Here is a 13,714-nt window from a genome sequence, read left to right as displayed (position 1 = left end):
CTGCAGGTTCCTTTTAAAACACTCACCGAATCATTACAGGCTGTAGTACCACCTGTGGCCACAGAGTGTACGTCTACGAGATGGTGGCGCTGTTTCCACGTATTACCAAATAACTAATTTATTACACAACAAACGTGATGCTGAAACATCTAAAAACTAATGATCCACTTCAATATATTGTATAAATACATCATGAAGTATGAATACATCACAATGTATTTATACTTGCAGCAGGAGGAATGTGATTAGAGAGGAATGAGAAACAAATCATCTCAGAGGAGACGAGAGTCCAAGAACAACTGACCTCTGACCCCTAGATGTTTGAAACACTTCAACTTTATTACTGTGGATAGGAGAGAAGAGAGGAGGAGAGGAGGAGAGAGGAGAGAGGAAAGAAGAGAGAGAAGAGAGGAGACTGACAGAACAAAGAAAAAAACCTCCTTTTAGCTCTTGTTAGCTCCTGATAGCTCCTGTTAGCTCCTGTTTGCTCCTTATAGCTCCTGTTAGCTCCTTATAGCTTCTGTTAGCTCCTTTTTTCTCCTGATAGCTCCTGTTAGCCCCTATTAGCTCCTGTTTGGTCCTGTTAGCTCCTGATAGCCCCTATTAGCTCCTGTTAGCTCCCCTTTCTCCTGATAGCTCCTGTTAGCTCATTTTTTCTCCTGATAGCTCCTGTTAGCTCCTTATAGCTTCTGTTAGCTCCTTTTTTCTCCTGATAGCTCTTGTTAGCCCCTATTAGCTCCTGTTTGCTCCTGATAGCTCCTGTTAGCCCCTATTAGCTCCTGTTTGCTCCTGATAGCTCCTGTTAGCTCCCCTTTCTCCTGATAGCTCATTTTTTTCTCCTGATAGCACCTATTAGCTCCTGTTAGCTCTTGTTAGCCCCTGATAGCTCCTGTTAGCTCTTGTTAGCCCCTGATAGCTCCTGTTTGCTCCTGTTAGCTGGAGTAAGGTAGCAGCAGGTGAGTCATGAGGGACTTTAACTCCAGAGAGAAATGAGGTCAGCAGCTTCTCTTCTGGTTTTATAACATAAACCAAGACAGAGAGTACATTATATTTATATAAATATGTTGATGAAGACCATGAGATGTGTCTGAAAACTTCCAGGCGTCTTCTTCAGGTGCTGCAGCAGAAACGCTCGAGTGTCCCTGAAGCACCTGAGAGCTGTGGAGGACGTCACCACGGGTTCTTCTTCTGCGCTTCAATAAAGACGGTCTGGACGACACAAACACAAAGTCACCTGAGGAACCGCTGGTACGGTGGTCCCTGAAGGCAGCAGACGACACACACACACACACAAGCACACACACACACACACACACACACACACACACAAGTTATTTTCTATTTTATTTGATTGTGTTGATTGTGTATATATATATATATATATATATATATATATATATATATATGTATACACAATCAACATATATATATACATATATATATATGTATACACAATCAACATATATATATATACATATATATATATATACATATATATATATATATATATATGTATATATATACATGTATATATATATATACATATATATATATATATACATGTATATATATACATACATGTGTATATATATACATGTATATATATAAATATATATATATATATATATATATATATATATATATGTATATATATATATGTTGATTGTGTATACATATATATATATATATATATATATACATGTATATATATATGTGACTCTTGTCAGAAACACTTTAAAGCTCAGATTTCTGAGAGCACTTATAACCTTTTACAGCTGTGTTTCTTCAACCACTTCACATCAAAGCTCAGCTGATCCAGGTCCTGTTAAACCAGATGTCTAAACATTGGAAAGTGACACAGACACAAAGAGATGTAACCTTTTATTAACCCCACGCTGGTCTCCAGAGGTCGTGGATCATGTGCGGTGCTAAATAAAGTGTTTGCTGCAGAAACAAACATCTGGTTACGTCAAATGTGTCCTCGGAGATGAACTGTTTGGAAAGAGCGAGACAGGGTTCTGTGACGGGAGGACCGAGAAGACAGCCGGTGGACGTGTTTACATAGAAATAAATTGAAGGTTTAGACATCTTTATCTCACACGGGAACGTTGTTTTATGGTTTCTTACAACAATAGTCTCAATATTTGTTGTTCTCTGGTGAAAATAAAAAAGAGCTGAAGTCTTCCATTGAGGGACATTAGAACGAAACATGAAACAGACTCAGGTTTCTTTTCCCTGTTCACGTATGGAGTGCTAATAGTGCACAGATAACAACATGTTACACATATAACAACTACCAGATAACAAGTTACACATATAACAACTACCAGATAACAAGTTACACATATAACAACTACCAGATAACACATATAGAATATACCAGATAACATGTTACACATATAACATCTACCAGATAACAAGTTACACATATAACATCTACCAGATAACAAGTTACACATATAACAACTACCAGATAACAAGTTACACATATAACATCTACCAGATAACAAGTTACACATATAACATATACCAGATAACAAGTTACACATATAACATCTACCAGATAACAAGTTACACATATAACATATACCAGATAACAAGTTACACATATAACATCTACCAGATAACATGTTACACATATAACAACTACCAGATAACAAGTTACACATATAACATCTACCAGATAACAAGTTACACATATAACATCTACCAGATAACATGTTACACATATAACAACTACCAGATAACAAGTTACACATATAACATATACCAGATAACACATATAGAATATACCAGATAACATGTTACACATATAACAACTACCAGATAACAAGTTACACATATAACATCTACCAGATAACATGTTACACATATAACATCTACCAGATAACAAGTTACACATATAACATATACCAGATAACAAGTTACACATATAACATCTACCAGATAACAAGTTACACATATAACATATACCAGATAACACATATAGAATATACCAGATAACATGTTACACATATAACATCTACCAGATAACACATATAGAATATACCAGATAACAAGTTACACATATAACATCTACCAGATAACAAGTTACACATATAACATATACCAGATAACACATATAGAATATACCAGATAACATGTTACACATATAACATATACCAGATAACACATATAGAATATACCAGATAACAAGTTACACATATAACAACTACCAGATAACACATATAGAATATACCAGATAACATGTTACACATATAACATCTACCAGATAACAAGTTACACATATAACATCTACCAGATAACAAGTTACACATATAACAACTACCAGATAACAAGTTACACATATAACATCTACCAGATAACAAGTTACACATATAACATATACCAGATAACAAGTTACACATATAACATCTACCAGATAACAAGTTACACATATAACATCTACCAGATAACATGTTACACATATAACAACTACCAGATAACAAGTTACACATATAACATATACCAGATAACACATATAGAATATACCAGATAACATGTTACACATATAACATCTACCAGATAACAAGTTACACATATAACATATACCAGATAACAAGTTACACATATAACATCTACCAGATAACAAGTTACACATATAACATCTACCAGATAACACATATAGAATATACCAGATAACATGTTACACATATAACATCTACCAGATAACAAGTTACACATATAACATCTACCAGATAACAAGTTACACATATAACATATACCAGATAACAAGTTACACATATAACATCTACCAGATAACAAGTTACACATATAACATATACCAGATAACAAGTTACACATATAACATCTACCAGATAACACATATAGAATATACCAGATAACATGTTACACATATAACATCTACCAGATAACAAGTTACACATATAACATCTACCAGATAACAAGTTACACATATAACATATACCAGATAACAAGTTACACATATAACATCTACCAGATAACAAGTTACACATATAACATATACCAGATAACAAGTTACACATATAACAACTACCAGATAACAAGTTACACATATAACATCTACCAGATAACAAGTTACACATATAACATCTACCAGATAACATGTTACACATATAACATCTACCAGATAACACATATAGAATATACCAGATAACATGTTACACATATAACATCTACCAGATAACAAGTTACACATATAACATCTACCAGATAACAAGTTACACATATAACATCTACCAGATAACATGTTACACATATAACAACTACCAGATAACAAGTTACACATATAACATCTACCAGATAACAAGTTACACATATAACATCTACCAGATAACATGTTACACATATAACAACTACCAGATAACAAGTTACACATATAACATATACCAGATAACACATATAGAATATACCAGATAACAAGTTACACATATAACAACTACCAGATAACACATATAGAATATACCAGATAACATGTTACACATATAACAACTACCAGATAACAAGTTACACATATAACATCTACCAGATAACATGTTACACATATAACATCTACCAGATAACAAGTTACACATATAACATATACCAGATAACAAGTTACACATATAACATCTACCAGATAACAAGTTACACATATAACATATACCAGATAACACATATAGAATATACCAGATAACATGTTACACATATAACATATACCAGATAACAAGTTACACATATAACATCTACCAGATAACAAGTTACACATATAACATCTACCAGATAACACATATAGAATATACCAGATAACATGTTACACATATAACATCTACCAGATAACAAGTTACACATATAACATATACCAGATAACAAGTTACACATATAACATCTACCAGATAACATGTTACACATATAACAACTACCAGATAACAAGTTACACATATAACATCTACCAGATAACAAGTTACACATATAACATCTACCAGATAACATGTTACACATATAACAACTACCAGATAACAAGTTACACATATAACATCTACCAGATAACAAGTTACACATATAACATATACCAGATAACACATATAGAATATACCAGATAACATGTTACACATATAACATATACCAGATAACACATATAGAATATACCAGATAACATGTTACACATATAACATCTACCAGATAACACATATAGAATATACCAGATAACATGTTACACATATAACATCTACCAGATAACAAGTTACACATATAACATATACCAGATAACACATATAGAATATACCAGATAACATGTTACACATATAACATCTACCAGATAACACATATAGAATATACCAGATAACATGTTACACATATAACATCTACCAGATAACAAGTTACACATATAACATCTACCAGATAACAAGTTACACATATAACATATACCAGATAACAAGTTACACATATAACATCTACCAGATAACATGTTACACATATAACAACTACCAGATAACAAGTTACACATATAACATCTACCAGATAACATGTTACACATATAACATCTACCAGATAACATGTTACACATATAACATATACCAGATAACAAGTTACACATATAACATCTACCAGATAACAAGTTACACATATAACATATACCAGATAACATGTTACACATATAACAACTACCAGATAACAAGTTACACATATAACATCTACCAGATAACAAGTTACACATATAACATCTACCAGATAACATGTTACACATATAACAACTACCAGATAACAAGTTACACATATAACATATACCAGATAACACATATAGAATATACCAGATAACATGTTACACATATAACAACTACCAGATAACAAGTTACACATATAACATCTACCAGATAACAAGTTACACATAAAACATCTACCAGATAACATGTTACACATATAACAACTACCAGATAACATGTTACACATATAACATATACCAGATAACACATATAGAATATACCAGATAACATGTTACACATATAACAACTACCAGATAACAAGTTACACATATAACATCTACCAGATAACAAGTTACACATATAACATATACCAGATAACAAGTTACACATATAACATATACCAGATAACACATATAGAATATACCAGATAACATGTTACACATATAACATATACCAGATAACAAGTTACACATATAACATCTACCAGATAACAAGTTACACATATAACATCTACCAGATAACACATATAGAATATACCAGATAACAAGTTACACATATAACCGTCACAGAGCCCAGATCATAACAGAAAACTGGACAATAATAATTGAGACGAGGTTTGAACTGGTTCAATCCATTTTGAGGGTCAAAGGTCGTAGCTGAGCCTCCTCACAGCTCATTGGCGTGTTCTGACCGAATGGATTCTTCTCTGTTATTGACGTGAGAACTGAGACGGATCAGAGGGAAGGAAATGAGGTGTGGGACGTCTCCTCCATCATTGGAAATGAACTGTTCGAATGTATACACGAATAAATGAAAAAGATGTTCCGTATTTATATATATATATATATATATATCTTTATATATAAATAAATATATATATATCCTTCACGGCACGTCAGTTTACTTTCTATATACATATATATTTATCTTTATATACAAATAAAGATTTATATATGTATATATAAATATATATCTTTATTCACATATATATACAGAACAGCTTTTTTTCATTTATTCGTGTATACATTCGAACAGTTCATTTAAAAATAGACGCTGCCATAAAGTTCTGAAATGTCTTAGCAGGGAGTTAAAATAGTCTAAAGAAGTCATAAACACAGTAAGTGTGTGTGTTTGTGTGTGTGTGTGTGTTTGTGTTTGTGTGTTTGTGTGTGTGTGTGTGTGTGTTTGTGTTTGTGTGTTTGTGTGTGTGTGTGTGTGTGTTTGTGTGTTTGTGTGTTTGTGTATGTTTGTATGTGTGTTTGTGTGTTTGTGTGTTTGTGTTTGTGTGTTTGTGTTTGTGTGTTTGTGTGTTTGTGTTTGTATGTGTGTGTGTTTGTGTGTTTGTGTGTGTGTGTTTGTGTGTTTGTGTGTTCGTGTGTGGGTGTGTGTGTGACATGTATATGTTACACACACGTGCCATGTATACATAACACGTCTGTTACCTTCATGACTCGTCAGTTACCTTCATGGCACGTCTGTTACCTTCATGGCACGTCTGTTACCTTCATGACTCGTCAGTTACCTTCATGGCACGTCTGTTACCTTCATGGCACGTCAGTTACCTTCATGGCACGTCTGTTACCTTCATGGCTTGTCTGTTACCTTCATGGCACGTCAGTTACCTTCAGGCACGCCTGTTACCTTCATGGCTCGTCTGTTACCTTCATGGCACGTCAGTTACCTTCATGGCACGTCTGTTACCTTCATGGCTTGTCTGTTACCTTCATGGCACGTCAGTTACCTTCATGACTCGTCAGTTACCTTCATGGCACGTCTGTTACCTTCATGGCTTGTCTGTTACCTTCATGGCACGTCAGTTACCTTCATGACTCGTCAGTTACCTTCATGGCACGTCAGTTACCTTCAGGCACGCCTGTTACCTTCATGGCTTGTCTGTTACCTTCATGGCTTGTCTGTTACCTTCATGACTCGTCTGTTACCTTCATGACTCGTCAGTTACCTTCATGGCTTGTCTGTTACCTTCATGGCACGTCTGTTACCTTCATGGCACGTCTGTTACCTTCATGGCACGTCTGTTACCTTCATGACTCGTCAGTTACCTTCATGACTCGTCAGTTACCTTCATGGCTTGTCTGTTACCTTTATGGCACATCAGTTACCTTCATGGCACGTCAGTTACCTTCATGGCACGTCAGTTACCTTCATGGCTTGTCTGTTACCTTTATGGCACATCAGTTACCTTCATGGCACGTCAGTTACCTTCAGGGCACGTCTGTTACCTTCATGACTCGTCAGTTACCTTCATGGCTTGTCTGTTACCTTTATGGCACATCAGTTACCTTTATGGCACATCAGTTACCTTCATGGCACGTCAGTTACCTTCATGGCACGTCAGTTACCTTCATGGCTTGTCTGTTACCTTCATGGCACGTCTGTTACCTTCAGGCACGCCTGTTACCTTCATGGCTTGTCTGTTACCTTCATGGCACGTCTGTTACCTTCAGGCACGTCTGTTACCTTCATGGCTTGTCTGTTACCTTCATGGCACATCTGTTACCTTCATGGCACGTCAGTTACCTTCATGACTCGTCAGTTACCTTCATGGCACGTCTGTTACCTTCATGGCTTGTCTGTTACCTTCATGGCACGTCTGTTACCTTCAGGCACGCCTGTTACCTTCATGGCACATCAGTTACCTTCATGACTCGTCAGTTACCTTCATGGCACGTCTGTTACCTTCATGGCACATCAGTTACCTTCATGGCACGTCTGTTACCTTCATGGCACGTCAGTTACCTTTATGGCACGTCCTTTATGGCACGTCTGTTACCTTCATGGCACGTCAGTTACCTTCATGGCACGTCTGTTACCTTTATGGCACGTCTGTTACCTTCATGGCACGTCTGTTACCTTCCTGGCACGTCTGTTACCTTTATGGCACGTCTGTTACCTTCATGGCACGTCAGTTACCTTCATGGCACGTCTGTTACCTTCATGGCACGTCAGTTACCTTCATGGCACGTCTGTTACCTTCATGGCACGTCTGTTACCTTCATGGCTTGTCTGTTACCTTCATGGCATGTCTGTTACCTTTATGGCACGTCAGTTACCTTCATGGCTTGTCTGTTACCTTCATGGCACGTCAGTTACCTTCATGGCTTGTCTGTTACCTTCATGGCACGTCAGTTACCTTCATGGCTTGTCTGTTACCTTTATGGCACGTCTGTTACCTTCATGGCACGTCTGTTACCTTCATGGCACGTCAGTTACCTTCATGGCACGTCTGTTACCTTCATGGCACGCCAGTTACCTTCATGGCACGTCTGTTACCTTTATGGCACGTCTGTTACCTTCATGGCACATCTGTTACCTTTATGGCACGTCTGTTACCTTCATGGCACGTCAGTTACCTTCATGGCACGTCTGTTACCTTTATGGCACGTCTGTTACCTTCATGGCACGTCTGTTACCTTTATGGCACGTCTGTTACCTTCATGGCACGTCTGTTACCTTTATGGCACGTCTGTTACCTTCATGGCACGTCTGTTACCTTTATGGCACGTCTGTTACCTTCATGGCACGTCAGTTACCTTCATGGCACGTCAGTTACCTTCATGGCACGTCTGTTACCTTCATGGCACGTCAGTTACCTTTATGGCACGTCCTTTATGGCACGTCTGTTACCTTCATGGTACGTCAGTTACCTTCATGGCACGTCTGTTACCTTTATGGCACGTCTGTTACCTTCATGGCACGTCTGTTACCTTCCTGGCACGTCTGTTACCTTTATGGCACGTCTGTTACCTTCATGGCACGTCAGTTACCTTCATGGCACGTCAGTTACCTTCATGGCACGTCTGTTACCTTCATGGCACGTCTGTTACCTTCATGGCTTGTCTGTTACCTTCATGGCACGTCAGTTACCTTCATGGCACGTCTGTTACCTTCATGGCACGTCTGTTACCTTCATGGCTTGTCTGTTACCTTCATGGCACGTCTGTTACCTTTATGGCACGTCAGTTACCTTCATGGCTTGTCTGTTACCTTCATGGCACGTCAGTTACCTTCATGGCTTGTCTGTTACCTTTATGGCACGTCTGTTACCTTCATGGCACGTCTGTTACCTTCATGGCACGTCTGTTACCTTTATGGCACGTCTGTTACCTTTATGGCACGTCTGTTACCTTTATGGCACGTCTGTTACCTTCATGGCACGTCTGTTACCTTTATGGCACGTCTGTTACCTTCATGGCACGTCTGTTACCTTTATGGCACGTCTGTTACCTTCATGGCACGTCTGTTACCTTTATGGCACGTCTGTTACCTTCATGGCACGTCTGTTACCTTTATGGCACGTCTGTTACCTTTATGGCACGTCTGTTACCTTCATGGCACGTCTGTTACCTTCATGGCACGTCTGTTACCTTTACGTTACGTAACAAACGGTTCTTTGGTCCTTTGGGTTGAACACGTCTGGCGCGTTGACATGTTCTCTGCTGTGTTAAGTTCCGGTCAACGTAGCCGTCAGCGTAGCTCTGACGTAGCCTACGAGCACACGGAGCCTTGTTTACGTTGTGAACCAATCACATCTGGTTAGAAGCTAAGCCTATCAGATATGTATTTGACAACGCTTTGGACCAATCATTTGTTAGACTGCGTTCTCTTTCGGCCCAGTGCAACTCCAAAAAGGAGGACAAATACGCGTCCGGACAGGGTATTGAAAATCTGGACTGTCCGGCCTAAATCCGGACGTCTGGTCACCCTAGTGTGTGTGTGTGTGTGTGTGTAGGTTGCGTTCAGGAAGCGTAGGTAACGCGAGAATTATGACTCAATACTTTCTATACGCCAGATTCACGGGATTGGCAGTAAACAAAACTGACGGTAGTGACTAAATTATGTTTGTGTGTCCTCGCTAAGCTAGCCTGTTCCTACTAGCCTTTATGCTAAGCTAACCTGTTCCTACCAGCCTTTATGCTAAGCTAGCCTGTTCCTATTAGCCTTTATGCTAAGCTAACCTGTTCCTACCAGCCTTTACGCTAAGCTAGCTTGTTCCTACCAGCCTTTATGCTAATCTAACCTGTTCCTACCAGTCTTTATGCTAAGCTAACCTGTTCCTACCAGCCTTTATGCTAAGCTAAACTGTTCCTACCAGCTTTAATGCTAAGCTAACTAGACACCTGTATGTAGAGCTGTTCCTCTCTGTTTGTAAATCTTCAGGTGTTTGTGTTCTCACAGAGGTTTTGTGCTGTGACCTTTGACCTCCCGCAGCACCAGCTTCCATAGAAGGAGCCCAATCCCAACAGAATGATTTATCTGGTCTGAGGAAACGAGCGCTTCTGGTTCTCTAAAAACAGCAGAGCGAGAAGTCGAGGAATGAACGTTAAAATGTCAGCAGACGTCTTCGCTGCTCGCCGTGACCCCGTGACCCCAACCAGGAACTCACGGGCTAAAAACGGCCCTTTAAGATTCAGGCGTACATTCCTGAGGTCACGACCTTCAGTTATTAGAACAAACGGCTTTTTTACATGTTGACATTAATCATTGCAGTTATTTCTGCATTTTAGACTAAAACACACTACAGGAATGTTGCTCATATATTAATGTTGCTCAACTCTGTTTATATGGTTTTAAAATAAATAAATAATATAAAATATGTGTGTTTATGAGTCCTTTATTTATATAATGTATATATATTAACGTAATATATATTTATATTGTGACGACCCTCTCTGCCACTGCCTGTTATCCCTGTTGTTTCAGGTGGGCGTGGCAGAGGGTCGACTGGAGAGTGAAGCACCTGGAAACACCTGGAAACACCGGGAACCTATATATATATACCTATATATATAGGTATATATATATACCTATATATATATATAGGTATATATATATACCTATATATATACCTATACATATATATATATATAGGTATATATATATACCTATATATATATATATATAGGTATATATATATACCTATATATATATATAGGTATATATATATACCTATATACCTATATATACCTATATATATATATACCTATATATATATAGGTATATATATATACCTATATATATAGGTATATATATATACCTATATATATATAGGTATATATATATACCTATATACCTATATATATATATACACCTACATACACCTATATATATATATATATATATAGGTATATATATACACCTATATATATATACCTATATATATATACACCTATATATATATACCTATATATATATATACACCTACATACACCTATATATATATATATATATAGGTATATATATACACCTATATATATATACCTATATATATATACACCTATATATATATACCTATATATATATATATATATATATATATATATATATATAGGTATATATCCCTCCCCATTAGGGGTCCTGCCGGTCTCTGTCCTCCAGGATGTGGATCAGCTGATGGACCTGATCCTGGTCTGGTTCTCCAACTGAACACTGACTCTTCTTTGTTGGTTTGTTTCACACCTTTTCACACGTGATGACATCACTGATTACTGGTTTGTTCATGTTTTATTGTTTTATTTTTCTGGTTTAATTAGTTGAGTTTTATTCTCTTTAGTTCTTCTCGTCTTTGAAGCTCAATCAAACTGAACGATGTTTTCTCCTGCGGAGCGAAAGCTTCACATTCTTCTGAAGGTTTGACATCAGAGCTTTTACACACAATAAATCCCTTTAAGTGTATTTTGATCCTCTGCTCTTTAAAACCTGCAGAGAACTCCTCTGAATCCTATTTGGTACGTTATCTCCTCTTCCTCCTCCCTCCTCTTCATCTTCCACCTCCTCTTCTTCCTCCTCCTCCTCCTCCCTCCTCTTCCTCTTCCACCTCCTCTTCTTCCTCCACCTCCTCCTCCCTCCTCTTCTTCCTCCACCTCCTCCTCCTACTCCCTCCTCTTCCCTTTCCACCTCTTCTTCCTCCTCCCTCCTCTTCTTCCTCCACCTCCTCCTCCTCCTCCTCCCTCCTCTTCCTCTTCCACCTCCTCTTCCTCCTCCACCTCCTCCTCCTCCCTCCTCTTCCTTTTCCACCTCCTCTTCCTCCTCCACCTCCACCTTCTCTTCCTCTTCCACCTCCTCTTCTTCCTCCACCTCCTCCTCCCTCCTCTTCCTCCTCCACCTCCTCTTCCTCCTCCGCTCCTGCTGGAGATGAGTTATAGAGGCAAGTAGCAGCCTCTCGGACAGCTGGTGGGAGAGAAGGAGGAGAAGAAGAAGATCAACAGGATAATATGAGGAAGTAAAGATATTTAGTGATGATGATGAAGATGATGTCCAGCTGGAGTCTGAAGTAGATGATGAATCAGAGTCTAAATGTTCTTTGAGACACACACACACACACACACACACACACACACACACATACACAAACACACACACAAACACACACACACACACACACAAACACACGCACAAACACACAAACACACACACAAACACACACACACACACACACACACAAACACACACACACACACACACACAAACACACGAACACACACACACACACACACACAAACACACACACACAAACACACGAACACACGAACACACACACACACATGCAATACTCTAATTGCTTGAACATTTAAAGACTAAAAGAAAGTTTTGATGAGTTGTATTTTATTTCTTTTGAGAATGAATTGTGTAAATTGACTGCAGTCTCCTGGTCCCCTGGTCCCCTGGTCCCCTGGTCCCCTGGTCTCCTGGTCTCCTGGTCCCCTGGTCCCCTGGTCTCCTGGTCCCCTGGTCCCCTGGTCCCCTGGTCTCCTGGTCCCCTGGTCCCCTGGTCCCCTGGTCTCCTGGTCTCCTGGTCCCCTGGTCCCCTGGTCTCCTGGTCCCCTGGTCCCCTGGTCTCCTGGTCTCCTGGTCCCCTGGTCCCCTGGTCTCCTGGTCTCCTGGTCCCCTGGTCCCCTGGTCCCCTGGTCTCCTGGTCTCCTGGTCCCCTGGTCCCCTGGTCTCCCGGTCCCCTGGTCCCCTGGTCTCCCGGTCCCCTGGTCTCCTGGTCTCCC

The sequence above is a fragment of the Cyclopterus lumpus genome, chromosome 14, assembly GCF_009769545.1.
Source record: "Cyclopterus lumpus isolate fCycLum1 chromosome 14, fCycLum1.pri, whole genome shotgun sequence".
Taxonomy (NCBI): Eukaryota; Metazoa; Chordata; class Actinopteri; order Perciformes; family Cyclopteridae; genus Cyclopterus; species Cyclopterus lumpus.
Note: the sequence above shows the minus strand (reverse complement) of the source record.